This window comes from Uranotaenia lowii, chromosome 1, assembly GCF_029784155.1.
Source record: "Uranotaenia lowii strain MFRU-FL chromosome 1, ASM2978415v1, whole genome shotgun sequence".
NCBI lineage: Eukaryota > Metazoa > Arthropoda > Insecta > Diptera > Culicidae > Uranotaenia > Uranotaenia lowii.
Genome location: NC_073691.1, coordinates 142,365,638 through 142,393,201, shown reverse-complemented (window position 1 = coordinate 142,393,201; position 27,564 = coordinate 142,365,638). Strand labels below are relative to the sequence as shown.

At 39.2% G+C, this 27,564-nt stretch overlaps 1 protein-coding gene across 1 annotated transcript in view; it reads left to right on the top strand.

Annotated features, from left to right (window-relative positions):
• Window positions 1-266: 266 nt before the first annotated feature.
• The window catches only part of LOC129740352 (probable serine/threonine-protein kinase roco5), a 297,031-nt gene continuing 269,733 nt past the window's right edge, over window positions 267-27,564 (top strand). The window contains exon 1 of the mRNA XM_055732005.1: window positions 267-1,221. The gene's annotated coding sequence lies outside the window, so the exon portion shown is untranslated. The remainder of the gene's footprint in view (window positions 1,222-27,564) is intronic.

Below are 27,564 nucleotides of genomic sequence, written 5' to 3'. Positions count from 1 at the left end.
CACTCCCCACCCCACTATACTAGCCGTAGCCATAGCGTTTCCTTTTGCTCTGGTGTTCAGTTCATGCTTTGCATGCTCTTGCTCTCTTTTGCTCTGTTTCTCAGCAGAGTATCATCGAACCAGTGGCGTCGGGAAAGCTCGCGATGTTTTTCACCAATTCAAGTTCTCATATGGGGGCTAGCCCAGCCACCCGTTTCGAGGTGCATGTGTGTGCGTGTTGTTATAGTTTTGCCATTCCGGTGCATCGCCGCCCGTGAGAAAAGAAAGAAGAGCTCCCTCAAAGCCAGAATCGGTGCGCTGCCGATCGGACGCGTTTTGCTCGATTTTTCCCGTGGCGTGTGCTGTGAAGTGAACTGCGTGTGAGTGAGAGCTTTCCGTGATTCGGGACACGGGATTCTGTAATGCATCTTGTTGTTAAATAACAACATAAATACCAGTAGTGACAATAGTGCGGTTATTGGTTTCGAGTGATCGATGGTTGTTGGGCTTTCACGGATTCCTTCATTTGTCAGTAAAGCCAAGTGTGGTAAGCAGAATGTTGAATGAAAAGTAAAGCGAAGAGGGTGACGTCCGATTTATTTACAACACCTTCGGGGGAAATTCTAATTGGATTAGAATGTGAAGCTATGCGGGGAGAGAACGGATGTTATCAATCATTTGCTGAAACGCTGCACGGGAAAAAGTGCCATTATTTTCTCGGCTCGTGAATTTAGTGACGTTTCTCTTGGCAAATGTTGGATGGTTTTCACCGATCGCAGCATCCTGGTGTTTTCGCTTAATTTCTGGCTTCTCTGATTTCGTTGCCAAAACAGCCCAGCAATGGCCCCCCGTCTCAAGTGATTCGTCAAGTGTGAAAATGATTTTAAATCAATGAAAGGGGCCAAAGAAAACCAAAAAATAAAATCATCGGAATGGTGGATTATGTGTGTGCCAGCAATTAATGGTGTGGTGGTGAAGAGTAGCAAAGCAAAAAAGTAAAACAAAAGAAAACGGAAAACACAAGATAACGGGTATTGGAAACCCTCCTCCTCGAGGCCCCAAAATAAGTGAAGAAAAAATGTTACCAATTTCTCCAGCGCACTGGATTATAAGATGTGAGCGAAATCTGCCAGAAAAAGTGTGACCAGATTTTCCAGCCCAGCTGGATCAGAGGACTGTCAAACGATGGATTAAGGAATACAGTGTTGGAATACTTGCGAACGAAATCTAGATACTGTGAAGGTAATTTTTTCGTTTTTGCATTGTTTATGTACCTCTGCAAAATTTTCGTGACCAAATTATTCTAACTGCCCCTTGAAATCATTCCAATAAGAGTTCGAACAACAACAAAAACGGATCGAGCTGCTTCGAACCCAATAAGAAGATTTCCGTCTAGATCAAGGGTCAGCAACCTTTTGAGTTTTTTTTTAAGTCTTGAAAAGAAACGAATGACACAAAGTTGGTTAAATGTCTCAAATACACAAAAACAAGCCTTAAACATGAGAAAAACATTTAAAAAAATTCCAAACTTAATTCAAAATGTCAATTGCACAATTTATTGTAAGTTCATATTTTCTCCCAATTAAAATGGGAAGATAAAAAAAACAGTTCAACCTGATTTAAGTTTAATTTTGGCAAAACCGTGGCATCTTGTGACTATTAATTTCTGGTAACTCCTATTTTTTGCCAAAATAATATTTCTGAAAATTGGGCGGAAGTTTTGCTTGCAAAATAGTCATGCGATCAGAGGTGCCAGGTCGTTTTGTCAAAAATCAGGACACCGCGAAGAAAAAAATCAGGATTTTTCAGGACACCACTAAATTGGTGGAAATAACATGCAGTTCTGTTTAAATTGCAAAACTAAAGGCGAAATATATGTGCTGAAGACGCCGCGAATTATGCAACTGAAGCGAGAATATCCTTGGCTGGCCTGCAGTTTATATAGAAAAACACCATTTAAATATCATTTGAACCGAAAATTATCATTGATCAAACTGGGTAAACGATTTTATTTAAACATTCGTTAGATGTTCTCATTATTTTACAATAAATTTAGTTATAATTCAAATATTTTTTTTAAAAATCAGGATTAATCAGGACATTTAAAGTGCCATTTTTAAAAAATCAGGACTATTCAATATTTTTGCAAAATCAGGACGGCCTCTCGAAAATCAGGACACCTGACATCCCTGCATGCGATTCCTCGCCAGGCACTAGCAGTGATGTCAGTTTGACAGATGTTTTTCCAATGCGAAAAGACATACCGTTATTTACACAGTTATAACTTTTTCCCTGAAACTTAACGAAGTTACTGTCTTGGAGAAAGTTGTTCAGCAGATTCCATAAGTAAGTCTCCGTGCCCGAGCGGTTAGCGTGGTAAGACGATAATCGAGTGCATGTCATGAGTTCGATTCCTATCTCGGTACTGGATGTTGATATGTTCATCTTAAATTGTCTACGTTTATTCGGTCTTTAAAGCCTAAATCGGCTAAGACGATGTACACTGTATCAAAAAATTGTCCGTACAGCACGTACCCTGAAATCCAAAATCCAAACAATCAAAAAGTGCACTTTTTCAGTCAATAAAAATACTACAATTACATCATTCGCTGCAGAAACTGGTCCTTTTTGTAGAACAGTATTAAAAATGTGTATGAATTGAACGTTAAAAATAATCCAATTAATTTTGTATAGAAAGTCCCAAAAACGACGTCAAAAAATTGTCCGTACACTGAGGCCTTTGTCAAATATTAGTCAAGTAAACAGGTATGTGTCAGTCTGTCAAACGCAGAAACGTTAGTTGAATCTCAGCAAAGACGATTTCCAGTGATTTGATCGATAAGTACGGTAATATGAACTTTATTTAGCATAAATCAGTAGTTTTTCGTGTTTCCGGATGTCAACGGGTATTTTTTTGTGAGAAGCAGACGTTTTCCTGTTAATAAAATCCACAAAAATTAACAGGAAAATGTCTGCTCCTCACAAAAAATACCCGTTGACATCCGGAAACTGATTGTTGACCTGAAGAATGACGGTGAAAGCTTGTCTAAAATTGCAGGTATAGTAAAACGCCCATGATCGTCGGTTCAGTATGTCCTTCAGAACTTTAAGAAGACTAACTCCCTGGAGACTACTCCAGGAAGAGGCCGCAAACTGAAGCTTACAGTTCGTCACCATCGCATCATTGTCAGGGAAATCAATCAGAATCCTAAAATCAGTGCCCCGAAACTAGCTGACAGCCTAAACAATTTTGAGAACATATAGGTTAATCCTCAATCGGTACGGAACATACTACACGAAAAAAATACCGAGGTCGTGTTGCTCGTAAGAAGCCGATTATATCTGCTAAGAATAAGAAAATGCGTCTGGAATACGCTCAAAAGTATATCCTGGAACCGGAAGAATTCTGGCAGAGCGTCATATTCACTGATGAAAGCAAATTTAATATTTTTGGGTCTGCCGGAAATGTAAGAGTATGGCGTAATTCAAATACTGAATTGGATCCGAAAAATTCGCGACCGACAGTTTAGCAGGGTGGTGGCTATGTAATGGTGTGGTATGCTTTCAGCGCAAATGGCACCGGAAACTTAACATTCATTCACGGAGAAAAATAAATAGATTTATCAGTCATATTACGCGTCCATAGGAATATAAATATGATTGTTTGGTTCTGACCCGAAAATACGATCAAACCAACCATCAGCTTATACGAAGAGTAGTTCAGGGAGTTAGTCTTCTTAAAATTCTGAAGGACATACTGAACCGACGATCGTGGCAGTTTTACTATACCTGCAATTTCGGACAAGCTTTTACCGTCATTCTTCAGGTCAACAATCAGTTTCCGGATGTCAACGGGTATTTTTTGTTAGGAGCAAACATTTTCCTGTTAATTTATTCCACAAATTGTTGAAATCTACTGATTTATGCTAAATAAAGTTCATTTTACCGTATTTATCGCTCAGACCACTGGAAATGGTCTTTGCTGAGATTCAACTCACGTTTCTGCGTTTGACAGACTGACACATAACTGTTTACTTGACTAAGGCTTCAGTGTACGGACAATTTTTTGACGTCGTTTTTGGGACTTTCTAAACAAAATGAATTGGATTATTTTTAAGGTTTAATTCATAAACATTTTTAAAACTGATCTACAAAAAGGACTAGTTTCTGCAGCTAATGATGTAATTGTAGTATTTTTATTGACTGAAAAAGTGCACTTTTTGATTGTTTGGATTTCAAGGTACGTGCTGTACGGACAATTTTTTTATACAGTGAATATCTTCCAAATTCACACAAAACCGTAAGAAAGCTCGGTATTGCAGGAGAAAGAATGATGTTGATTTTTTCAGAACAAGCAAATTAAAATTTTCTAAACGAACTTAAGAGTTAGGATTGACTAATGTAATATTTTCTTTAAAATTCTGCAAAAAAATCATGGATGAATTTTGGGTCAAAACGAAGCTTTGACGACCTCAGAGTTTGAGAAATAAAAAAAATTGCCCCAAATCAACTCAGTCTAGTCAAACATTGCTTTATACAGAAGAAGGGTGTGAACAAAATCTAAGTGCAAGAACTTTAAGTAAATTTAAAACCACTAATCTAGTAAAATTCTGTTAGATGTGCTCATAACCGTGTACACTGCACAGTTCAGAAGAAAATTACAGAAATCTGTTCGAAAAATAAATCATATCTAGAGTTTGTTTTGATTAGGTCGTATGAACCAACATTATCAAAATTGAGTTATTTACTGCAAACAATTGAGAAACATGTATTTTACGTTAGATAAAAATTTGGTTTCATTTGATCAATAAATAAATTTTAGAACATGATTTAAATTTATGACGTATAATGACTTTCTCATTTTCGAGTGCAATTTGGTTTTAACGACGTTTTGCGCAGCACTGGATTGCCGTGATGCAAAACGACGCATAAACAACAGTTCGCCGTGATGGTTTTTACGACCTAATGTATTTTGGCCAGAGAATTCATTGCCAGGTGATGAAAACCTTATTTTTTTTACAACAGAAATCGTTCAAAAGAGTTTTTCAGCATCGTAGGGCAATAAATGTCTTCAACTGGGTTCCAACAGGTTCCAACTGCTGCACTGGTGTGGTGAGGAGATTACTTCACTCCATGTTACAGACTGGGACCAGGCCCTCTCACCAATTTTGTAGTGCGCACATCACACACGGGGCCAGGTAACGCTCCAGGGAGTCACACGTAAGTCCTCTTTCTTTTATATTTTTGCTAGATGCTTGACAAATTAGCACTTGCAGTTTTTTTTTTCAAATTACTTACAAGGCAATAATCGAGTCACACCACAAGGAACTTATGTTAGGATTTTTGTAGTGAAAGCATGGTAGCAGGTATTACCGAAGATTAGAACAAAACAAATTATGTTATAACATAAAATATATAAATGTTCAAAATGACGTTTGCGCCAAAAACGTAATGCAAAAGGTCGTTAGTACTTTTTAACCCGAAAATCTCAATTAATGCCTGTATCGAGTACACTGCCACATTTCTGTTCTTTTTTCTGTATCGTATATTAATTTTTTAGACAATTCTGAGTCAAATATGAAATACCATAATTGAAAATGTGTTACAAAACTTCAGCAGCGATTTTCTCAAAATAAGTCAGGTGGCTGATACGACTTAATCAAAACAAACTCTAGATATTTGCTTCATGAATTTTAAGCCAGTTTCACATTTAGAGAGCGGCTACATGTTGTCGACCCCTGGTCTAGAAGCGGGAGCAAAAAGGAGCACGATGAGAGCCAATTCTCCGTTCTCTGGAGCACACTGTGTTGGTGTTTATTAAACACCGCAGGAAGATCAAGAGCGAATGTACAAAAATACCCAAAACAAGTCGGTAGGTTATGCTTATGCCTCAGGCCCATGGATGGGAATGCGAAGAAAAATCAGAAACATCGGCCGTAGACAGCGCCCCTCGCTCGAATTTAGAAACAACAACATTAATTAATATTATGTATTCCCCTGCATCGCGCCTAGCCGCTTTTCATGCGAGTGGACCAGCAGATTCTTTGGGCCGAAGAAAATGATGTAAAATAAAAAAAAAATGTCGCTCCCACATTATAGCAATATGCGTAGCACATAGCCCCGTTGCTCATTGATATCATATCAAAAAGAATGCGTTAGGGAGGCTAACAACATCAGTAACATTTACTTTGGAAGGCTAGAACAGAAGACGCCATTGAACTTCATAAAACATAAATAAGTAAGCAACTTATGAAGCGAGAGAGCAGAATCTGACGCCTTCTGGCTTGCAGCATCAGCACGATTTATAATATAAAGGTTCTGGCCAGCATAGTCGGAAAAAGAAACCGGTTGTGCGGATTTGTGCAGCAAACTTCTTGCACTTTTCGCCTTTCGATTTGGCCTTTTTTATTTTGTTGTCCATTTTCACCGCGAATTTCATTGAACTTTTTGATGGTTCACCAGATTATTAGGCTTTTAGGATTTTAAACTAACAAAGCTTTTCTCAATCAACAATGAACGCAATTGGAACAAACTATGCTATTCGGCAGACATTAGTGTGTTGATTGAACTACTTTCTATTTCGTTTCAAGGTATAAAGGGTGTTCGGATCAAAAAGGTGGTCAAACTAAATTGCGTGCTTATCGATTATTTGATTATTGAAAAAAATCAAAGTATTTTTCTTTTGAAGTTCAATATGTATTAAAGACGTAAAAACTACTCAGTTGTGATTTTTGTCGACCTAGTTCAAATTGGCGAGACTTTCGTTTGACGTCACCTCATCCACTTTTTCGGCGCAGAACTTTTGAACTGTTTCTAGCTTCTTACAGTTTTTTCGGTCTTCTTAAGGTTTTGCTTAACTATCGTCCAATATTTTTCGATTGGAAGAAGTTCTGGTGTCTTGGGAGGGTTCTTATCCTTGGGCACAACCTGATTGTTGTTAGCGGCATACCACTCCATGGCTTTTTTTTTTTTCATAATGGCAGGATGCCAAATTCGGCCAAAACAGGACAGACAAGTCATGTTTCTTCAGGAAAGGCAGCAAACGCTTTTGAAGACACTCTTTTACGTAAATTTCCTGGTTGAGGTTAGGTACAGATAACTTCCCAAACGAGATATTTCTTGGTAAACTTTGTTAGTTTAACATGCTTGAAAATGTCTTCCACCTTTCCTCATCCGGTTGCTGAATGAAACTCTTGTCTCGGGAGCTGTCTGAAGTCTGCTTTGGCGTGGGTTTCGTCGTCCATTATCACGCAATCAAATTTTTTAAACAATGTCGTAGGTATACAGCTTCCGAGATCTTGTTTTGCCGTAAGGTTTTGCTTTTTATTGCGATCAGCAGTCAGTCGATGGTTTTTATGCTTCACGCACGGTTGTAGACGATATTCCCAACTTATTGGCGACATCTCGAACGGATAGATTGGAGTTTCGCAAAAGTGCTAGCCACTCTTCTGTTCCTCACTGCGGCTCCCGGACTTCGATTTCGGCTAGATCCAGGCTTTCTAGTTGTCCAAATACGTTCCTCGAACACTTTTAATACTTTGGTGACAGTTGATTTCGCCACATTCAACGATTTTGCTGTGCGATTCTGAGTGCGTGTAGTTTGGATTTTCACGACACATGTACAAAATTCTGATTCGTAGCTCATCTTGCTTGGACGCCATTTTGAAAACTAAAGATCTAATGCCGAAAGCCAAATAATGGCGTAATACACACACAAACACAGAGAGAAGAGTGGATGGAGAGAAAGCATGGCGAAGTGGATTTCTACATGACGCAATTCCTGACTGGTCATGGATGCTTCATGAAGTATCACCACAGGTTCGGACATGCGGCCTCGCCGGTCTGCCTAACATGCGGTAACGTGGACGAGACACCCGAACACGTGGTATTCTATTGTCCAAGATTTGAAGAGGAACGTGCCAACATATTCGCCGCCTGCGGACCAGAAACGACAGCGGACAACATGTTGCAGAAGATGTGTGATGACATTAACACATGGCAGGCAGTCAGTGATGGGCTCGCCCGGATAATGGCTGCTTTGCAAAGGAGTTGGAGACTGACGCAAATTGCAATTGACGCAGGATAACGTAGGTTAACTTTACTAAGCTTAAAGAGTCCGAAGCTATGAAATGAACTACGCAAAACAATCAGCGTAGCCGATGGGACGTGAAGATGATGTTGGGCGGTCAGGATGATATTTAATTAAAATATGAACTTCTTGGCGAGTGTTGCGAAAGTAGCGCTATGCGTGAATTAGACACCCCCTTACCGAAGTATTGCCTTAGGGCAGGTACCGGTTTGGGAATTAGTCTGACGCCCCAGGTGGAGTTTAGGGCATATGTATATACGGATGAGTATATAACGAGTTGACCCATTGTTCCCATGTAGACACGGCACTCGACGTGCATTGGGAACAATTCGTAAAATTCCTTCTTCGAATTTACCACCTGGGTAACCAAAAAAAAAAAAAAAAAAAAACACACACACACACACACACACACACACACACACACACACACACACCAATTGAGGGGTTTTAGGTTTTTTATAAGAATGATTAGAAAAAATACGGTGAACTTGAGTTGAGCATTTTTTGATCCGAACACCCTTTATGTAAGTGATGAGAAAAGTGGGAAATCTGTATTCGATTTGATTTACAAAATTTTATCCTAAATTCAAGATGGGAAAACCAACCTTCTTCTTCAAACTGAATCTGATTTTTATATCTTATTTATTAAACCCCGAATTCTTTTTAATTTTGAATATTGAAATTTGAGATATACTGAGTGGTGACGTAATCGATGGTCTTATCCTTCCAAGACTCCATATTTGTAGCGACACTTATTCTTGCGACTCCTTCAATGCACACACAAAAGTTACAATACGTCCATTTTTCAGTATAGTTTTTTTCAAACCGATCACCCAAGATCGACTCTTTTTCTTTTTACGCTCTCTTTTTTCGAAGTTATTTTTCTCGGGATACCAGTTTTGTAATAAGGAATAAATTTAAACAAAAAGGTGAAAAATTTCGATGAATTTGGAACGCATATTACTATGGTCTTTTATTACGAAGATCTAAAAAAAAAGTAGGTAGAATCAATTATTAGATCTTCTGCTGGTATTTATACCATTTTTTGAAAAAATATGGATAACTTTCTTGCCCTTGAAAACTCAACAAAGTATTTTGGTAGTTCTTGAATGAAAAATTGATATTTTAACATACATTCAAAATATGTTTAAGATATTTGTAAACTAAACTTATGGAAGTTCTGTTTTTGAAAGCATTCTAACAAAGGAAAAACTGGTTGAAAAAATTGAAATTTTATAGTGTTTCCTGTTTACCAAAGTAACAAATTTGAAGGTTTTTTTTTTGGAATCAACGGAGTGTTTGAGTTAATCAAAATTGATTTTCTTACTCGATCTGAATCTGGAATCTGAATCTGGAATCTGAATCTGAAATCTGAATCTGAATCTGAAATCTGAAATCTGAAATCTGAAATCTGAATCTGAAATCTGAATCTGAATCTGAAATCTGAATCTGAAATCTGAAGTCTGAATCTTAAATCTGAATCTGAAATCTGAATCTGAAATCTGAATCTGAAATCTGAATCTGAAATCTGAATCTGAAATCTAAATCTGAAATCTGAATCTGAAATCTGAACTGAAATCTGAACTGAAATCTGAATCTGAAATCTGAATCTGAAATCTGAATCTGAAATCTGAATCTGAAATCTGAATCTGAAATCTGAATCTGAAATCTGAATCTGAAATCTGAATCTGAAATCTGAATCTGAAATCTGAAGTCTGAATCTGAAATCTGAATCTGAAATCTGAATCTCAAATCTGAAATCTGAATCTGAAATCTGAATCTGAAATCTTAATCTGAAATCTGAATCTGAAATCTGAATCTGAAATCTTCTTTTTTTTTTTTTTTTTTTTTTTGTACGCTTTATTTTTAGAGGGATTAACCAAATGTTTTCACCCTCCTTTTTAAGTTTGAACTTTTCTACATCACACTAGATTTCACTATATAATGCACTGTTTTTAAGAAATTCAATAAGTTTTTTCTCACTATCCTTGTTGTTTTCAAGGATTTTTTCCAGTCCACCTTCTATTTCAAAGTTTTGTCTCTGGGTGGAATATTTTCTGCAGTCTGTCAAAAGATGTTTTACTGTTATCACTACACCACAAGAAATACACGTTGGTTCTTCCTTCGCTTCCAGTATGTGACCGTGAGTCAACCTCGTGTGTCCCGTTCTTAATCTCGTGAGAATCCTTTGCTCCTTCCTGCTTTTGACGTCCGTCCATTTTCCTGATTTTATTTCTCGAAGTGCTGTGTCCTGTTCGTTCCACCATTTTTGTCCATGTGATCTCCACAGTATTTGTCGAACCCACTTTTGCGCGTCCGCTTTGGGTGTTTTTATCTGGATCATTTCACCGTCTCTTCCAAGATTTGCCAGTCTGTCTGCTTGTTCATTTCCAACTATTCCAATATGGCTCGGAATCCAAACTAGTGTGACGTGTTTTAGATTTTTGTGTTTCAAAATGCTTTGAATGATTGGATGTTTTACTCCACTTTCTAGGGCTGAAAGCACGCTGGCTGAATCTGTGAATATTGCTGTTGATCTATTTGCAATCTGGACGGCCATTTGAATTGCTAGCGCTTCAGCTGAAAATATGGAATACGAGTTCGGCAGTTGACTAGCAATATTTTCATCGGCTTCGTGAAATATCCCAATTCCAACTTTCCCGTTTGCTAATGATCCGTCGGTATAGATTTTTTTTGCTGCAACGATATTCAGTGTTTTTAAGATGAATATACATTGCAGTCGCAGATTTTTTATTTCCTCCGGTTTTAAATCGATTTTTTATGGTCCAGTCAATTTTGGGAAGATTATCATTCCAGATTTTAGCATTTTCAGTTTGTAGCTTTAGAACAGGGGGGATTTTGTGGTTATTGATACCTTTAAGAAGAACATTAGCTCTGTTTAAGATATAGTTTTCGTTGAAATTTACCCTTTCAGCTATCCAAGTAGCTTTTCTTGTCCAGTTTTCGGCAGCAAGATATTCAAATGGAAGAACACCGTTTTCTACGTATAATGCTGATATTGGTGTAGTATAAAATGCACCAGATGCCGTTCTCAACATATTATGGTAGATGGTTTTCAGTTTTAATATTTCTTGCGGTTCAAAGCATTCCCATCCGTAGAATAGTTTAGATATCACAGTAGCAAAGCCAATTTTTAGTAGTGTTTTACGACTACCATATCTACTAATTATTTTAAGAAAACGATTTCTTATTTCACAATCCTTTTGCAAAGTTTTGATGTGAGAGTTGGCATTTCCTTTTTGATTTATGCTAACGCCCAATATTCGCATGTTTCTTTTTCTTAAAATTTCTGTTCCGTTTGCTGTGAGCGCTTTCAATCTAAAGAAATAGTGCCGACCTTTCGGTTTTTTCTACAAATTGCAGAAAATTTACTCCCACAAATCAGTAAAATGTCGTCGGCATATATTAATACGGTTGTGCATCTAGGAATCGATTCGAAGACACCGTTTATCACCAACAGAAATAAAGTTGGTGAAATCACGGAGCCCTGAGGTACCCCGGTTTCTTGTTGGCATGCGGAAGAAAGTGCACCACTTACTCCCACGCGGAATGTTCTATCCTTAAGGAAATTTCTCACCATTTGGTAAGTTCTGTTTCCGATTTTCGATTTAATCAGAGCTTGTAATATACCTTGTCGCCAGGTTCGATCGAAAGCTTTCGAGAGGTCTAGAGACACGAGCTCTGAATGTTTGTTTTCGTGACGGTGTTCCGTTAAAATATCTTTTAATTGGCTAAGAGAACTAGTGGTGCCTCTGCTACTACGGAAAGCATGCTGATTTCGGTGAAGGATATTATTTTCTTCTAGGTAATGCTGTATTCTACGATTGATCATCCTTTCGTATATTTTTGCAATACACGAAGTCAGAGCGATTGGGCGAAAGCTTACAACTTGTAACCAGCCTTCTGCAGTTTACAATTAAAACTCTGCTGCTCGGGTCAACTGGATTGATGTCAAAAACAATTGTTATATTTTTTTTTATAAATTGTTCTTAAATTCCTAAACCCAGATTACAACATTGTACTTCACTGTTAAGTGTTTGAGTTATGTTGTATTTTGTGTTTAGTAGTCTTGGGTTGGTGTCACCATTAGTTAGTTTGTTTTTCCGTTATTTATTTATCGTTAGTTTTGTTCATATTTAAATGTTTATTTATTTAAAAAAAAAAAAAAAAGTATTACTTAGGCTCATGAAAAAAATTGTTTAATTATTTGTCAAATAAAAATTTAAAAGTAAAATATAATTACTGTTGCATGAAGGGAACATCGCAATTCAAATTTTCAAATTTGAATGTGCTATAAAAAATTAAAAATAAAAACATAGAATTGAAAATCATATTGACACCAACCATAAAACCAAAATTGTATTGCTCCTGTCACCGAGAAGGCGTGTCAACGATGGGGACAGGATTTGGGCGGATATGAAGGAGATGGAAGATGGGCCGAAGGATATATATATGACCCCCGACGGTACATGAGGGCTCTTCTTGGTATTCGATCAAACAGTTCGGGAGCGTGAATTTTAAGCGACGTCGCGTTTAGAGTTGTCACACCACAAATTTGTGACTCTAGCAATAATAATTCCCCGTGGACCTTAAAAACGAACCGCGAATGTGTAAATGGCCGAAGTTCCATCGTGAAGTGCAAATTACTTCAGTGAAATTCACAAATCCGTAATCTGAAAGTGAATTACGACCACTCCAGTTACCGTAACAATTCCCACACGTGTGTTCAAAGTTCACCTGGGTTCCGCTCTCCGAACATTACTGGGCAACGCTGGTCTCCGCCAACATAGACCCGTTTAGCCTTCGAAAACGATCATCACGGGTCTCCGTCAACATAGACCTCGTGCTGATCGGCCAAGAAAACATCACAGGTCTCCGTCACCATAGACCTTACTGGCACCCGATATTTGCCAGAAAAGCAAAAGGTGCAGCAAAAGGTCTCCGTCAACAAAGACCTACCTAGTTCCTGAAGAAGTTCCCGAAACGTTAACTCACCGTAGAATTACCATCCTGGTCACCAACCGTCGCCGAAGCCTTACCTGCCATCATCCGCCAACTGCAAGTCCCCCAACGAGTCGACCACCGAGTATCACGGCCGCAACGAGTGTACGAACAACCTGCAAATAAAACCAACAAAAGCGCAAGTACTTACCTTTTCAATCATAGTTTGTCCACACAATCGACACCTAAAATCCTAAAACCAAAAATGATGGGAAAAGAATTTCCCTTGAAAACCAAAAATAAAACCTTTCAATAAAACTTGAAATATGTATGGTCCATCATCAAAATCCAGTTGTTGTGTTCTATTTATTTTGTAATTGATGTTCCCCGAAAGTAAAATTCAGTTTTCAGATCAAATAAGTAAATTTCAATCACACAGTTCATAATTCACTAGTCGCAATAGTTCCACTCGTGCAGCAGAGTTTGGGAAGAAAGTCCCGCCAAATCGATAACTCCTGGAGACCATCAGTGAACGCCCAGCCGGGCAATCAAAAACGTTATTAAAGTAGCTTTTCTAGCCATAACTAATTGATACGTTTCACTTGGCGCCCATCGGTAAATTTTTTTATTGTTGAAATAATAAGAAGAAAAAAAGATCACTTTTTCAGGACCAAAAGTGATTTTTTTTTATCGGTCTCCCGGAGAATTTCGATATTTTCATAACTTCAAAAATCATCAATACAATATCGCGTGTCTTCTCGAAAAGTTTGTCCGGAGAGATTTCTCTTGGGAAGCGAAGGATATTTGAAGGGGTTTATCTTTGCAAATGATTATGTTAATTGCGAACTGCTAATGGATATTAGCCATCATTAGCCAAACTCGCGAACACAGCGATATATTTCACTAATCATTACCATCCAAACAACAGCGCAAACAGAACGAAAAATCAAAAGGACCTGTACATCCAATAAGCACAACTTTTATCTACCTTCATTTATTTAATTTTTGTAATCCCAACTGCATAATAGCTTAACTAAACAAAAACCTACCGCCTCACAAAAATACCATTCTACCTTTTTCATAATCTACAATAGTTAAATATTTTATTTCATTTAGTAACAGCAAATTTCGACGCAATGGCAGTTTCACAAATTAATTTCAATCAAGCATTGGAATTGCTTTCCAAATGGTATTACGAATTACGAGCGGAGTTGCTTGATGAGGACGAACTCGATCATGAACTCAAATCGCGCGATCTTATCATGACGGGCACGATAGATTTGTCTCGAAAACGTAAGTTCCTTCGCGATCGTTTAAAAGCAGAAAAAGAAGAAGGTTCGGGTTTATCGAATATTGCTTTCAAAGGAGAAGCAGAAATCGAAAGGGAAATTTGTTTTAAAAAATTCGAAGAAATTAAAAAAGACTTAGAGTCTAATGGAGCCGACGCGACAGTTAAACGAACATGTTTATCACGACTTGCCCATATTGGTATGCGAGTGGCAGTAATGTTAACTTCTTCTCGTGGCTCACCTAATTTACTCAGCACTATGCAAAATATGTTGGCAGATATTGTGGCTATCATGAGACCGTTTTGTGATGATAGTACCTGCCACACAGAACACATCGAAAATTCGGTTATTGAAAGTGAGAACCCATCTAACCAAATCATCCCATCAATAGTCGATTCCAGGCAACAATTGCCTTTTCTTAATCAGGAAGATCAAGAGTGGATTCATGGCCTGCATTTGAGGATCATGGATCTTGAAGCACAACTTGCGAAAAGAGCAGAATATAAAAATATAGAAACTCAGACTGATGATAATCATCAATCCGAGAGAATCGCCGAAGTGGAGTTGATAAATTCATCACATAACGAATCAGCTAATAATAACATCAATAATCCATTTCCATCAATTTCATCTAATCAAAATTTTCAACAATTACCAAATAGCTTTCCGTTACAAAATCACAATAATTTTCATACAGCAAATGCAAATTTTACAAATTTCAATTCCAATATGCCACCAATAGTTTCTAATTGTCCACCGGTCACAAATATTCCATCCATCTCAAACCATAGCTACAACTTCAGTCTTAATCCACCACAGAATAAAGTCCCATTTAATCAGCCAGTAAATTTCGCACCGACAAACCATCCAAATCCAACTGGACACTCAGTTCCACAGAATTTTTCTAACACACAACTCAACCCTCCTCGATTTTCGCAGTATCAGATTCCACAATATTCGCGTCACACTCTGCCGGTATCAAAATGGAGCATAAATAAGTACCGAGGTGATGATCAGGGACTAAAACTCAACGAGTTTTTAGAAATAGTAAATGCACTTGCTATTGCAGAAGGAGTTTCGGAACCAGAACTTTTTGCTTCTGCGGTCCATCTCTTCGAAGGCTCTGCTCTCAAATGGTTTATGACCCAGAGGTCAACAGGATCACTTATGAACTGGCAACACTTGGTTTTCGAGTTAAAACGAACATTTATGCACCCAGATTTAGATGCGTTAATCAAAATGAAAATTTACCAGAGAAGGCAACAGAAAAATGAATCCTTTTATGAGTTTTTCTGCGAAATTGATGGCCAATGTCGAATAATGAGCAACCAAATACCCGATTTCGAAAAAGTGCAAATTTTGCAACAAAATATGCGGATCGATTATAAACGACAAATGGCATTTTTGCCTATTTACGATCTTACCTCACTCGTAGCTGCTGGTCAGAAGTTAGATGCCTTAAACTTCTCTGCATATAACAAAGTTTTCGGTTTAGAGAAATCGGTTAATGTGGTGTCAGAAAACGTAAAAGCGAAAAAGAATAAACATAAAAATGAATTATCGGGTACATCGTCATCCGGGCAGACAGCTGCAATCAACACTGCGACGTTCAGTAACGATCGAACTAATAATCAAAATCCGTACAGCTTCAAAAACTCAGCCAACAAAAGTCCTCAGCCAGGAAGATCAAATACTTACCAATCCAATAATCTAGCTATCCAGCCGAGTACCAGTGCGGTCGGTGCACCATCTCAACCAGCTCTGACACTGGAATCGGTGGTGCGGGCCCACAAACCAACACCGCCGAATTCATGTGTAAATTGCGGGAGAGATGGTCATCACTTTGCTGTGTGCCGAATGCCTAAAATCATCGTATGTGGAAACTGTGGACTCAGAGGGTTTCCAACCAACTGCTGTCCCCATTGTTTAAAAAACGGGAGCCCAGCGAACCAAAATCGCGGTTCGGCTGGAGCAACAACGCAAGCGTGAGAAATAACCAACCGTCATTATCTCCACAGTTATTCTGGGAACTCGTTACTGATCAACAGTACGAAAATGAACCAGAGGTGTGTGAGATCTCATTACCAGAACCCAATGATAACCGCCCATTTGTTTCAATGATTATCTACAACCAAACCATCCAAGCCCTGCTTGATAGTGGCAGTAGCTACACCATCATCAGTGAGAAACTCTTTTCAAAACTAAAATCTAAAAAACTCAACACTCTTGAAAAATCGTTAACACTAAGATCAGCCAGCGGAGACAAATTGAAGATTCTCGGACAGGTTCATCTCCCTTTTGAGTTTAGAGGAGTTACCAAAATAATCCCCACATTAGTTGTGGCAAATTTAGCGCTAGCCTGTATTTGTGGCATGAACTTCTGGGATAAATTTTCAATCCACCCAACCCGATTAGATCGAGAAGGAGATCTCTGTGAAATTTTAGCCTCAGTAGATATCAATACAGATCCACGGCTCACTGATGAGCAATATCAAGCAATCGAAAATATCAAAACTTTGTTCTTACCCGCGAATGAGGGAAGCTTAACGATTACACCTTTAGCGCAACACAGCATAATAATCTCCGATGAATGGAAAAATAAGCCACCGGTTCGGCAGTTCCCATTCGTAATGTCACCTAAGGTACAAGCATTAGTGGATGTCGAACTTCAGCGATTATTAAAGGCGGGAATCATCCAAAGAAGTAATTCTGATTGGTCCTTAAACTGTGTACCAGTCGTCAAGCCAAACAAAGTTCGTTTGTGTTTGGATGCGCGTAAGATCAATGAGCGCACGGTGCGCGACGCGTATCCGATGCCTCATCCCGGACGCATTTTAGGTCAGCTTCCGAAAGCGAACTTCCTTTCTACAATTGATTTAACTGAAGCCTTTCTACAGGTGTCTTTAGATCCGGGCTCGAGAAAGTACACTGCTTTCAGTGTTCAAGGTAGGGGACTTTTCGAATACACTCGAATGTGTTTCGGACTTGTCAATAGTGCAGCTACCCTAGCGAAAACTATGGACCGAGTATTAGGGCATGGCGAGCTAGAGCCATTCGTTTTTGTGTACCTCGACGATATCGTCGTGGTCACAGAAACGTTTGAGCACCATATTCAAATCCTTACAGAAGTTGCGCGACGTTTACGAGAGGCCAATCTGTCAATAAACGTTGAGAAGTCGCGGTTCGGTGTCGCAGAAATTCCGTTTCTCGGGTACCTGCTAAGCACCGAAGGTCTTAGAGCAAATCCAGAAAAGATCCGCCCGATAGTCGAGTATGAAAGGCCGACCACGATTACTAAACTTCGCAGATTCTTGGGCATGGCGAATTATTATCGGCGATTCATCGCTAACTTTAGTAGGGTAACGGCTCCTCTCAGCGACCTTTTGCAAACGAAATCCAAATCCATTAAATGGACGGAAGCTGCAGAGGATGCATTCGTTAAAATAAAAGAGCTCCTAGTGACATCGCCGATATTAGCCAGCCCAGACTTCGATCGCGAGTTTGTTATCCAGACAGATGCCAGTGACGTGGCAGTGGCTGGTATCCTTACACAGCAGCAGGAAGACGGAGAAAAAGTTATCGCGTATTATTCGCACAAATTAACAACACCGCAGAAAAATTATCACGCCGCAGAAAAAGAAGCGCTGGCGGCAATCTTATCCATAGACGCATTTCGCGGATATGTGGAAGGCTACCGTTTCAGTTTAATAACTGATTCGTCAGCACTTACGCATATTTTAAACACAAAATGGAAAGTAGGATCCAGGTGTAGCAGGTGGTCTCTAAGTTTGCAGCAACATGATATGAAGATATCGCATCGCAAGGGCAAAGACAACGTTGTTGCCGACGCGTTATCTCGTAGCATAGCTGCAATCATAGATTCTCCTACTACATCCTGGCATTCCTCTATGATGAGTAAAGTTAAAAATAACCCCGATGATTACGTTGACTTCAGAGTAGAAGACGATATGTTGTGGAAGTTTGTGTCACAACGAAACAATCCATGTGACCAACGCTTCGAATGGAAAATCGTTCCACGAAGTGATGAAATTCCTGATATTCTCAAAACGAATCATGATTCGGTATTCCACACAGGATATGATCGCACGATCGCGAGAATACGCCAGCGATATTATTGGCCCAGGATGGCCACAGATGTTCGCCGGTACGTTCAAGCATGTGGCACATGCAAAGAAGTAAAAGCTCCATCACAGCCAGTAAACGCTGAAATGGGAAAAATGAAATTAGCCAATCAGCCTTGGCAAGTGATATCGATAGATTATGTAGGACCGTTGCCTCGTAGTAAGCATGGCAATCAGCATATGCTAGTAGTATCCGATTACTTTTCAAAGTGGGTAATGATTCAGCCTGTGAGAAATATTAGCAGTTCATCGCTTTGTGCTATTCTAAAAGATCAGTGGTTCTTGCGAAATTCAGTGCCAGAAATCATCATTACGGACAACGCAAGTTGCTTTCTGTCAAAGGAGTTCAAAAGTATGCTGAATCATTTTAGAATAACACATTGGCTGAACTCCAAATATCACTCACAAGCTAATCCAGTCGAAAGGGTGAACCGGATTATAAATGCGGCTATACGTACTTATGTTCAGAACGATCAACGACTCTGGGACACTCGTGTCTCAGAAATCGAAATGGTTCTGAATACGAGTACGCATTTGCCAACCGGATTCACACCTTACTTTATAATTCACGGTCGAGAGTTCACAGAAACGGGTTCAGATTACAAATTATTTCGGCATCAAGAATCGCTAAGTCCTCAAGAATTAGAATCGAGACGGGAAGATATGTTTAAAAATACTTATGAAATAGTCCGTCAAAATCTGCGTAAGGCCTACGAATCTAGTAAAAAAAGATACAATCTCCGACATAGGAAAACAGCCGTAGCTTTTATGGACGGTCAACTCGTGTACCGGAAGAATATGAAGCAATCTAATGCTGCCGAGCGATATAACAGTAAATACGGAAAACTGTTCCTTCCTTGCCGAATTCGAACAAAAATAGGAACCTCTTCATACGAAATTGAAGATCTAGACGGTAAAAGCCTAGGCATTTGGGCCGCTGCTAATTTGCGTCAATGATAACCGACTTTATTCAGGATGAAATTCCAGATCCGTTTAACTAGAGAAGAAGTATGACATGCTGTTCACTCATGATATTATAGTTCTAATCGGAAAGCATAATAAATCAGTTCTCAAAGAATTCTAAGATCAGTAACCATTAGCTACGTTCATTCAGAAACATCAGGAAAGCCATTGTCCGTCGTCGAATCTGAGATACGCAGACAATCAAGATAGATATCAACAACAAAAAGTCTAAAACCCCGGTAGAGGTGAGTGCGGAGGCGTTTATACATCATCATATTCTGTCAGCCACCGTAGTTCTCGATGTATTTCTGTTTCAAAGAAGTTGGGTAATTCTGAAAGTTTCCACGGGATACCACAGTTAGGTTATATAAAAAGAAATTTTTCAGAGACTTCCCATTTTCCTCAATGATTTTCTGACCAATTCTACAAAGGAAATGGTATTTGAATATTTTATTAGATCCTTTAATAAGGATTCTAAATGTCAAAGTTCTTGTATGAATGTGTAAAAAGAATGAGAAGTGTATGAATGAGAAAAAAGGATTCCGGAGTCCCGCATGAGTGTTTGTATGTATGATATATGAATGAGGATAAGGTAGTTAAAAGTTGTTGATAAAACTCGCCATTGATTGGTATTTAAAAGAAAGGTGTAAAATAATTCTGTCCTTAATAAAAAAAAAGCTGTTCGTTTGCCAACCGATTGGATGGATAATGGTTCTTAAAATATGTTTCTGGTACGTGCAGGAGGTATTAATGAATTTAATTTGTTGCGCTGATGCTTTGGAACACCAGAAGATATCCAGACAATATCTTGAGATTGATCAAAGGCAAACTTCTAGAGAATTAGACAAGAGGCTTAACCTCAGAGAAAAAACCCTCGTTAAGTTTTGGGGCATTGTGCCGTGCTTTGTAACCCCGCTCAAAAAGTTGTTCGAAGATTTAGTGAATCACACTACTTATTCATGTACTTTTCGAGCCAAGGGAGCCGCGGATTAGTGCTTGTACTTCCATCCTGCAATTTTCTCATCAGTACGAGAAAGTCGTTCCGTGCATTGTAACCCCATTCGAAAAATGAACGAAGGAGCTGTTTCATAAAAAAATGACACTGCTTCGGCATGCGCTTATCGAATCAAGGGAGCCGCGGAAATGGATTTACAAGTATTTCTAAGTTACAATGTCCTGAGTACAGGAAAATTGTGGCCGTGCTTTGTAACCCCGTTTGAAAATTGAGCACTAAGTACTTTAGCAGCTCCTCTGCCTAGCATGAAAAATCACAGTACTCGGTAGCGCGCTTATTGAACTAAGGGAGCCGCGGTTGATGGACATTGCACCGCCGTCCATTGCACAATTTTTCTCGGGTTTTTTCTCCCCCGAGTACGGGAAGATTGTAACCAGCCTTCTGCAGTTTACAATTAAAACTCTGCTGCTCGGGTCAACTGGATTGATGTCAAAAACAATTGTTATATTTTTTTTTATAAATTGTTCTTAAATTCCTAAACCCAGATTACAACATTGTACTTCACTGTTAAGTGTTTGAGTTATGTTGTATTTTGTGTTTAGTAGTCTTGGGTTGGTGTCACCATTAGTTAGTTTGTTTTTCCGTTATTTATTTATCGTTAGTTTTGTTCATATTTAAATGTTTATTTATTTAAAAAAAAAAAAAAAAGTATTACTTAGGCTCATGAAAAAAATTGTTTAATTATTTGTCAAATAAAAATTTAAAAGTAAAATATAATTACTGTTGCATGAAGGGAACATCGCAATTCAAATTTTCAAATTTGAATGTGCTATAAAAAATTAAAAATAAAAACATAGAATTGAAAATCATATTGACACCAACCATAAAACCAAAATTGTATTGCTCCTGTCACCGAGAAGGCGTGTCAACGATGGGGACAGGATTTGGGCGGATATGAAGGAGATGGAAGATGGGCCGAAGGATATATATATGACCCCCGACGGTACATGAGGGCTCTTCTTGGTATTCGATCAAACAGTTCGGGAGCGTGAATTTTAAGCGACGTCGCGTTTAGAGTTGTCACACCACAAATTTGTGACTCTAGCAATAATAATTCCCCGTGGACCTTAAAAACGAACCGCGAATGTGTAAATGGCCGAAGTTCCATCGTGAAGTGCAAATTACTTCAGTGAAATTCACAAATCCGTAATCTGAAAGTGAATTACGACCACTCCAGTTACCGTAACAATTCCCACACGTGTGTTCAAAGTTCACCTGGGTTCCGCTCTCCGAACATTACTGGGCAACGCTGGTCTCCGCCAACATAGACCCGTTTAGCCTTCGAAAACGATCATCACGGGTCTCCGTCAACATAGACCTCGTGCTGATCGGCCAAGAAAACATCACAGGTCTCCGTCACCATAGACCTTACTGGCACCCGATATTTGCCAGAAAAGCAAAAGGTGCAGCAAAAGGTCTCCGTCAACAAAGACCTACCTAGTTCCTGAAGAAGTTCCCGAAACGTTAACTCACCGTAGAATTACCATCCTGGTCACCAACCGTCGCCGAAGCCTTACCTGCCATCATCCGCCAACTGCAAGTCCCCCAACGAGTCGACCACCGAGTATCACGGCCGCAACGAGTGTACGAACAACCTGCAAATAAAACCAACAAAAGCGCAAGTACTTACCTTTTCAATCATAGTTTGTCCACACAATCGACACCTAAAATCCTAAAACCAAAAATGATGGGAAAAGAATTTCCCTTGAAAACCAAAAATAAAACCTTTCAATAAAACTTGAAATATGTATGGTCCATCATCAAAATCCAGTTGTTGTGTTCTATTTATTTTGTAATTGATGTTCCCCGAAAGTAAAATTCAGTTTTCAGATCAAATAAGTAAATTTCAATCACACAGTTCATAATTCACTAGTCGCAATAGTTCCACTCGTGCAGCAGAGTTTGGGAAGAAAGTCCCGCCAAATCGATAACTCCTGGAGACCATCAGTGAACGCCCAGCCGGGCAATCAAAAACGTTATTAAAGTAGCTTTTCTAGCCATAACTAATTGATACGTTTCAAACTTCGCCAGGTTTAGGAATTGGAATGATTCTGCTTTCTCGCCATTCCGCTGGGTAATCTCCTTTTTGCCAAAGAACGTTGAAAAATTTTAGAATTATCCTTTTTGCAATGGGTGGCATGTTCGTAATCATGCTAGAGGTAACATCATCCGGACCTGTTGCTTTACCAGCGCACTTGCTGAGAGCAGAGTTCAGTTCTGCTCCTGAGAAATCAGTATCCAAAGTTTCGTTGACGGAAATAGACGGGGGTAGCTGACACATGTTTTGATCAGGATAGTTGTGCGTGAAATTATCTTGGAAATTATCTGCAATATGATTTGCTATTTCTAGTGGGTTTTCAGTATATTTTCCGTTTATCGTTAATGTAATGGTTCGGCCAGTTTTCTTTCCTGTAATTTTTCCGAATCTTTGCCACATTAGGGAGGCTGGTGTATGGATATTGAAGGAGCTGGCAAATTCTATCCATGCATCTTTTTTGGCTTTTTGAACTGCTTCCTTTGCAACAGCTCTAGCTTTCCTAAAATTTTCATTTCTTTCTGCCCAGTTTTCATCCGTTTTCAGAGTTTTTCGTAAAATTTTCCAATTTTCTTTACGGGATTTAATTTTTTCGTTTACTTCTTCAGTCCACCAGGGCGCATACTTTGGGGCAGTGTTACCTGAAGTGAATCTGAAATCTGAATCTGAAATCTGAATCTGAAATCTGAATCTGAAATCTGAAATCTGAATCTGAAATCTGAATCTGAAATCTGAATCTGAAATCTGAAATCTGAAATTTAAATACTGAATCTGAAATTTGAAACTGAAATCTGAATCTGAAATCTGAATCTGAAATCTTAACCTGAAATCTCAATCTGAAATCTGAATCTGAAATTTAAATCAAAATCTGAACCTGAAATCTGAAATCAGAATCTACGATTTGAATCTTGAATCTTTGATTTGAATCTTGAATAGAACTAGGAGCTGAAATATGAATTTGCATTTTTAGTTTCTAGTTTTCAGTTCGAATTCAGAACTATAACATAGTCAAATTTGTTGCATCGTGTAATCAAAACATTCACTCACCAGCACAGCTGCAGCAGCCATTCTCTAGAAATAGCTTCGACAAAGTTGTGAATGGGAAACCAATTCGGCCTGCTGATGAAAAAGGCGATCACGTTTTCGTTTTCATGTAGGCCAAACTTGTTCTCTGCCCTTTTTCTTTTCTTTAAGGGCCGCTGCCAGTTTCGGTTCCTGTTTACAAACCAGTAGCCAAATTTCTTCGACACTTTCCGCTGTTCTATGTAGGTATTCGTTTGTATGTGTGGACTTTATTAGTAGTCTGGTTAGTGGTCGTTAATTTCGCGCCCGCCATTAGAACGATTCTTGCTGGGAAAACAAAATTTCCATCCGAATCGAAAAGGGGGAGAGAAAATCGGTGCAACCAAAGCAGTCACCAGCAGCTGCAGTGGGGAAAAAAAATGGTGGATTCTTAATTATTTTTAGCAAAATCGACAGCGGTGGATTGGGATGGATATTTTTTTCTGGGTCTGATCACATCGGAGGAAAAATCCATCTGAATCCACTAGTTTGGTTTGAACGAAAACAAGGAAGAAATCGAAATCATTTTCCGTGAACTGTTCAATATTGATCAATTATTTTTAAATTAAAACCGATCCCTTAAAAGCTGGTGAAATACCTTCTGGCACAATCCAAGTTTTTCAACAAATGCACCTCAGGGAACCATCGAAAGAATATGAATCTAATTCCCACACGTGAATCAATCAAGCAAATATTCTTAAAAATCAAAATGGATAAATCGGAAAAAAAACTTTCAGAAGCGATTCAGAAGAATTATTTTCTCCTCTTCGTGTCGCTTCAGCTATCAAACTCGATAATCCTCAGCGAGACTCGTAAAAATTATCTCTACTCAATACGGCAGCAGTTTTTCCGCTTTTTTATTCGTTTTTCAGATGCTCTCTAGCGCTATACGCGCCATAGCTATAGTTACTACGCTCTATAGCTTCCACGGCAGTTTGTTTGCTAGACAGATTCGATTTTCAAGTGGGTGTCAGAAAAGTGGAGCATTTCGGGGATGTGTGAGTTCCCGGGAAATTCTGTTACAGATAAATTGAAAATTTATTGGAAATTGAAAAATCGAATAGAAATAAGTGATGTTCGCAAAATTTCTGACATCTTTTACACTGGCAGTCACCTTAAACTTAGGAATGGAGAAATCTTTTTGAAGAATGCAAATTGCTAGTTTCTTTCTCATGATTTAACTGCATAAAAATCTGTAACGCTTAACGTTCTTTGGGGAAGAGAAAAGGCAAAGAAAAAATTTAACGCCCAACGTAACGTTCACCATTAGAACCTTCTTTTGTTTTCCAACGTTTTAATAGTTTATGTCGTATTTCAACACGTAATGGACCCAAATACGTCTGAAACTGGAACAGAGAACTACATAAAAGGTGTCCACGATGAAATTGCCACACACAAAATAGATTCGCAAAATTCGAGTTTTCATCCGATTGCCATCAAATTTTCAGGGATTGAAAAAAAAACTATTAAACTTCATTTCACCATTTCACTCGTATTTTATTTACAGTCCATACGCAAATGTCCGCACCTTGGCCTTAACCCCGGCCATAAGGTTCTGCACAACCTGTCAATCAACCGTTTTTTGCATGTAAACCCATACTTTGTCCAGTTCCTCGACTGTCTTCACTACCTTAGGTCGTTAAAGAAGGTGCTGCCTTCATAATCGCCCAGTACTTCTCGATGGGGCGGAGCTTCGGAGTGCTGGGAGGGTTGAACACTTTCGGCACTAAATTGACCTTACTGTCCACATACCACTTCAGCACGTCCTTGGAGTAGTGGTATGAGGCTAAATCCGGTCAGAAGATTGTTGGGACGTTGTGGGCCTTCAGGAGAGGAAGCAGTCGCTTTTGGAGGCACTCTTTCATGTACACCTGTCTGTTCATTGTGTCCTGGTTCACCAAAGGTGCACTCCGCTTCCCGCACGAGCAGATGGCTTGCCGAACAAGGCATTTATTCGCAAATTTAGACATCTTCTGAGAGCGGACATGCTCCGAAACGCTGAACTTATCCTTGGCCGTGAAAACAGGTTGCCGGGGATTTGTTTGAAGTCGGCCTTCACATATGTTTCGTCGTCCATGATGCAGCATTCAACTTTCGTCAGCATGTTGAGGTACAACCACGTACAACTTCCTGGCATGTGTTTTGGCGGATTTGTTCTGCTTCTCGTCGCGATTATTGGCCTTTTGTACCTTGAACGTTCGAAGCCCAGCCTTAGTTTTGGCCTTCTGGACGAAACTTCGGCTTAGGTGCAGCTTCTTGGCCACATCCCGAACGGAGGCGCTCTTGTTTCGGTTGAAGGCTCCAACTACGCGGTTGTGATTTTTGGTGTTGCACGGAATACTTTTTCCTTCACTTCTAGGCTTCCGATCAGTAGTCAATCGTTCCTCGAATCGCTTAATCACTCACGACACCGTGGAATTCGCGATTCCCAACGTTTGAGCGATGGAACGATGTGAGAGATTCTTGTTCTCGTGATGAATGCGCAAGATTTTATTTCACACGAGCTGTTCTTTCGACTCCATTTCCGCGAGTTTTGATCACAGGACTTTAAACAAATCACTATGAACTAAATCCACCCAAATTTCCATTAAATTCTACCCAACGGTTTAAAAGTTAGAGCAATTTTATACTGAGGCAATTTCATCGTGGACACCCTTTACTCCTGCACATTAATATAAAACACCGTTTAAGGAAACGAAATGTGCACGTTTGACACATTATGCAAAAAGCATTTCAAAAAGAGAAAATGTGTAAAATATATTTAGATTAACGAGCAAAATGTGTAAAATTGAGCAATACGAGCTCAGGGAGTTCGCAGTTTCGATTTGTGATTCGAAATCAAAACGTTTGTTGCTTTTTAAAGTATTTTTATTTATCCTGCTGTTAGGAGGGCAATTTTCAAAAATTACATATTCCAGAAAATGTTCCTCCAAGCGAAGGATGGCAGCTGCTCCAAAGCAGGATCTATGAATTTATAAATAACCCCTGGTTAACATTTCTCGGTTCAAAATGCAAGTAACTTACTTAATGAATTATGATTCAAACAACTCAGTACTGAATCGTAGCCGATGAATTCCTTCAACAGATTTTTCCTCTTCTTGCTGTTTTCAAACTGATGAATAGACTACTTCCACACGTTATTTCCTCTTCCGCTTATTCGGATAATGTGTAAAATTCGAACTTGCATGGTGTGTGAAAATCACACTCCAGGTTGAAATGTTTTATCAGTGTATCGGAAGAATACAAGAGAGCGTAAGATTTTGCTCTCATAGCGTTCAAATCGTTTGCAGCGACAATATTGTCCAGTTGTCTCATTGGTCAATCGTAATCGATTACGGGGAGTAAGAAGACGTTCTCCAGTTTGCCAGTTCGAGATCGATCTAATCCTGGTCTGTTCTTTTGGATGATGAAAAGGATTAGAAACTCTATCGGGATTGTTTTTTTTTTCATATATCCGCAAAACTCTAGCAGAAAAGCGCCGATGCGGTCTAGCGGATCGGCTGGCGCGAGCTGGGCTGGGTTCGATTCTCGGTAACGGCAAGAAATGTTGCCGACAGGTAAAATGTGTTTCCTCGTGTAACTCTCCAGGAGATAGTGGTAGATTCTCGGGACGGATTCGTGATTGCTAAAATTAACGACATCTTTTTCCGCACCTGCTACGCTCCACCAAGATGGACGATCGGGGAGTTCAACACAATGTTGGATGAACTTACTCACGAACTGACAGGAGAGGCCCCTGTAGTAATAGGAGGAGACTTCAACGCCTGGGCGGTAAACTGGGGTAGTAGGTGCAACAACCCTAGGGGCCACAGTCTACTAGAGTCCTTCGCAAGACTGGAGGTTGAGCTTTGCAACACCGGATCCATCAGCACCTATCGCAAGCATGGAATACCAGACAGAACGTCAGTGATTGATATCACCTTTGCGAGTCCATCAGTAAAAACTGACATGAATTGGAGAGTGTGTGACGACTATACACACAGTGATCACCAGGCGATACGCTATAGCGTAGGAGACCGAAATCCGGT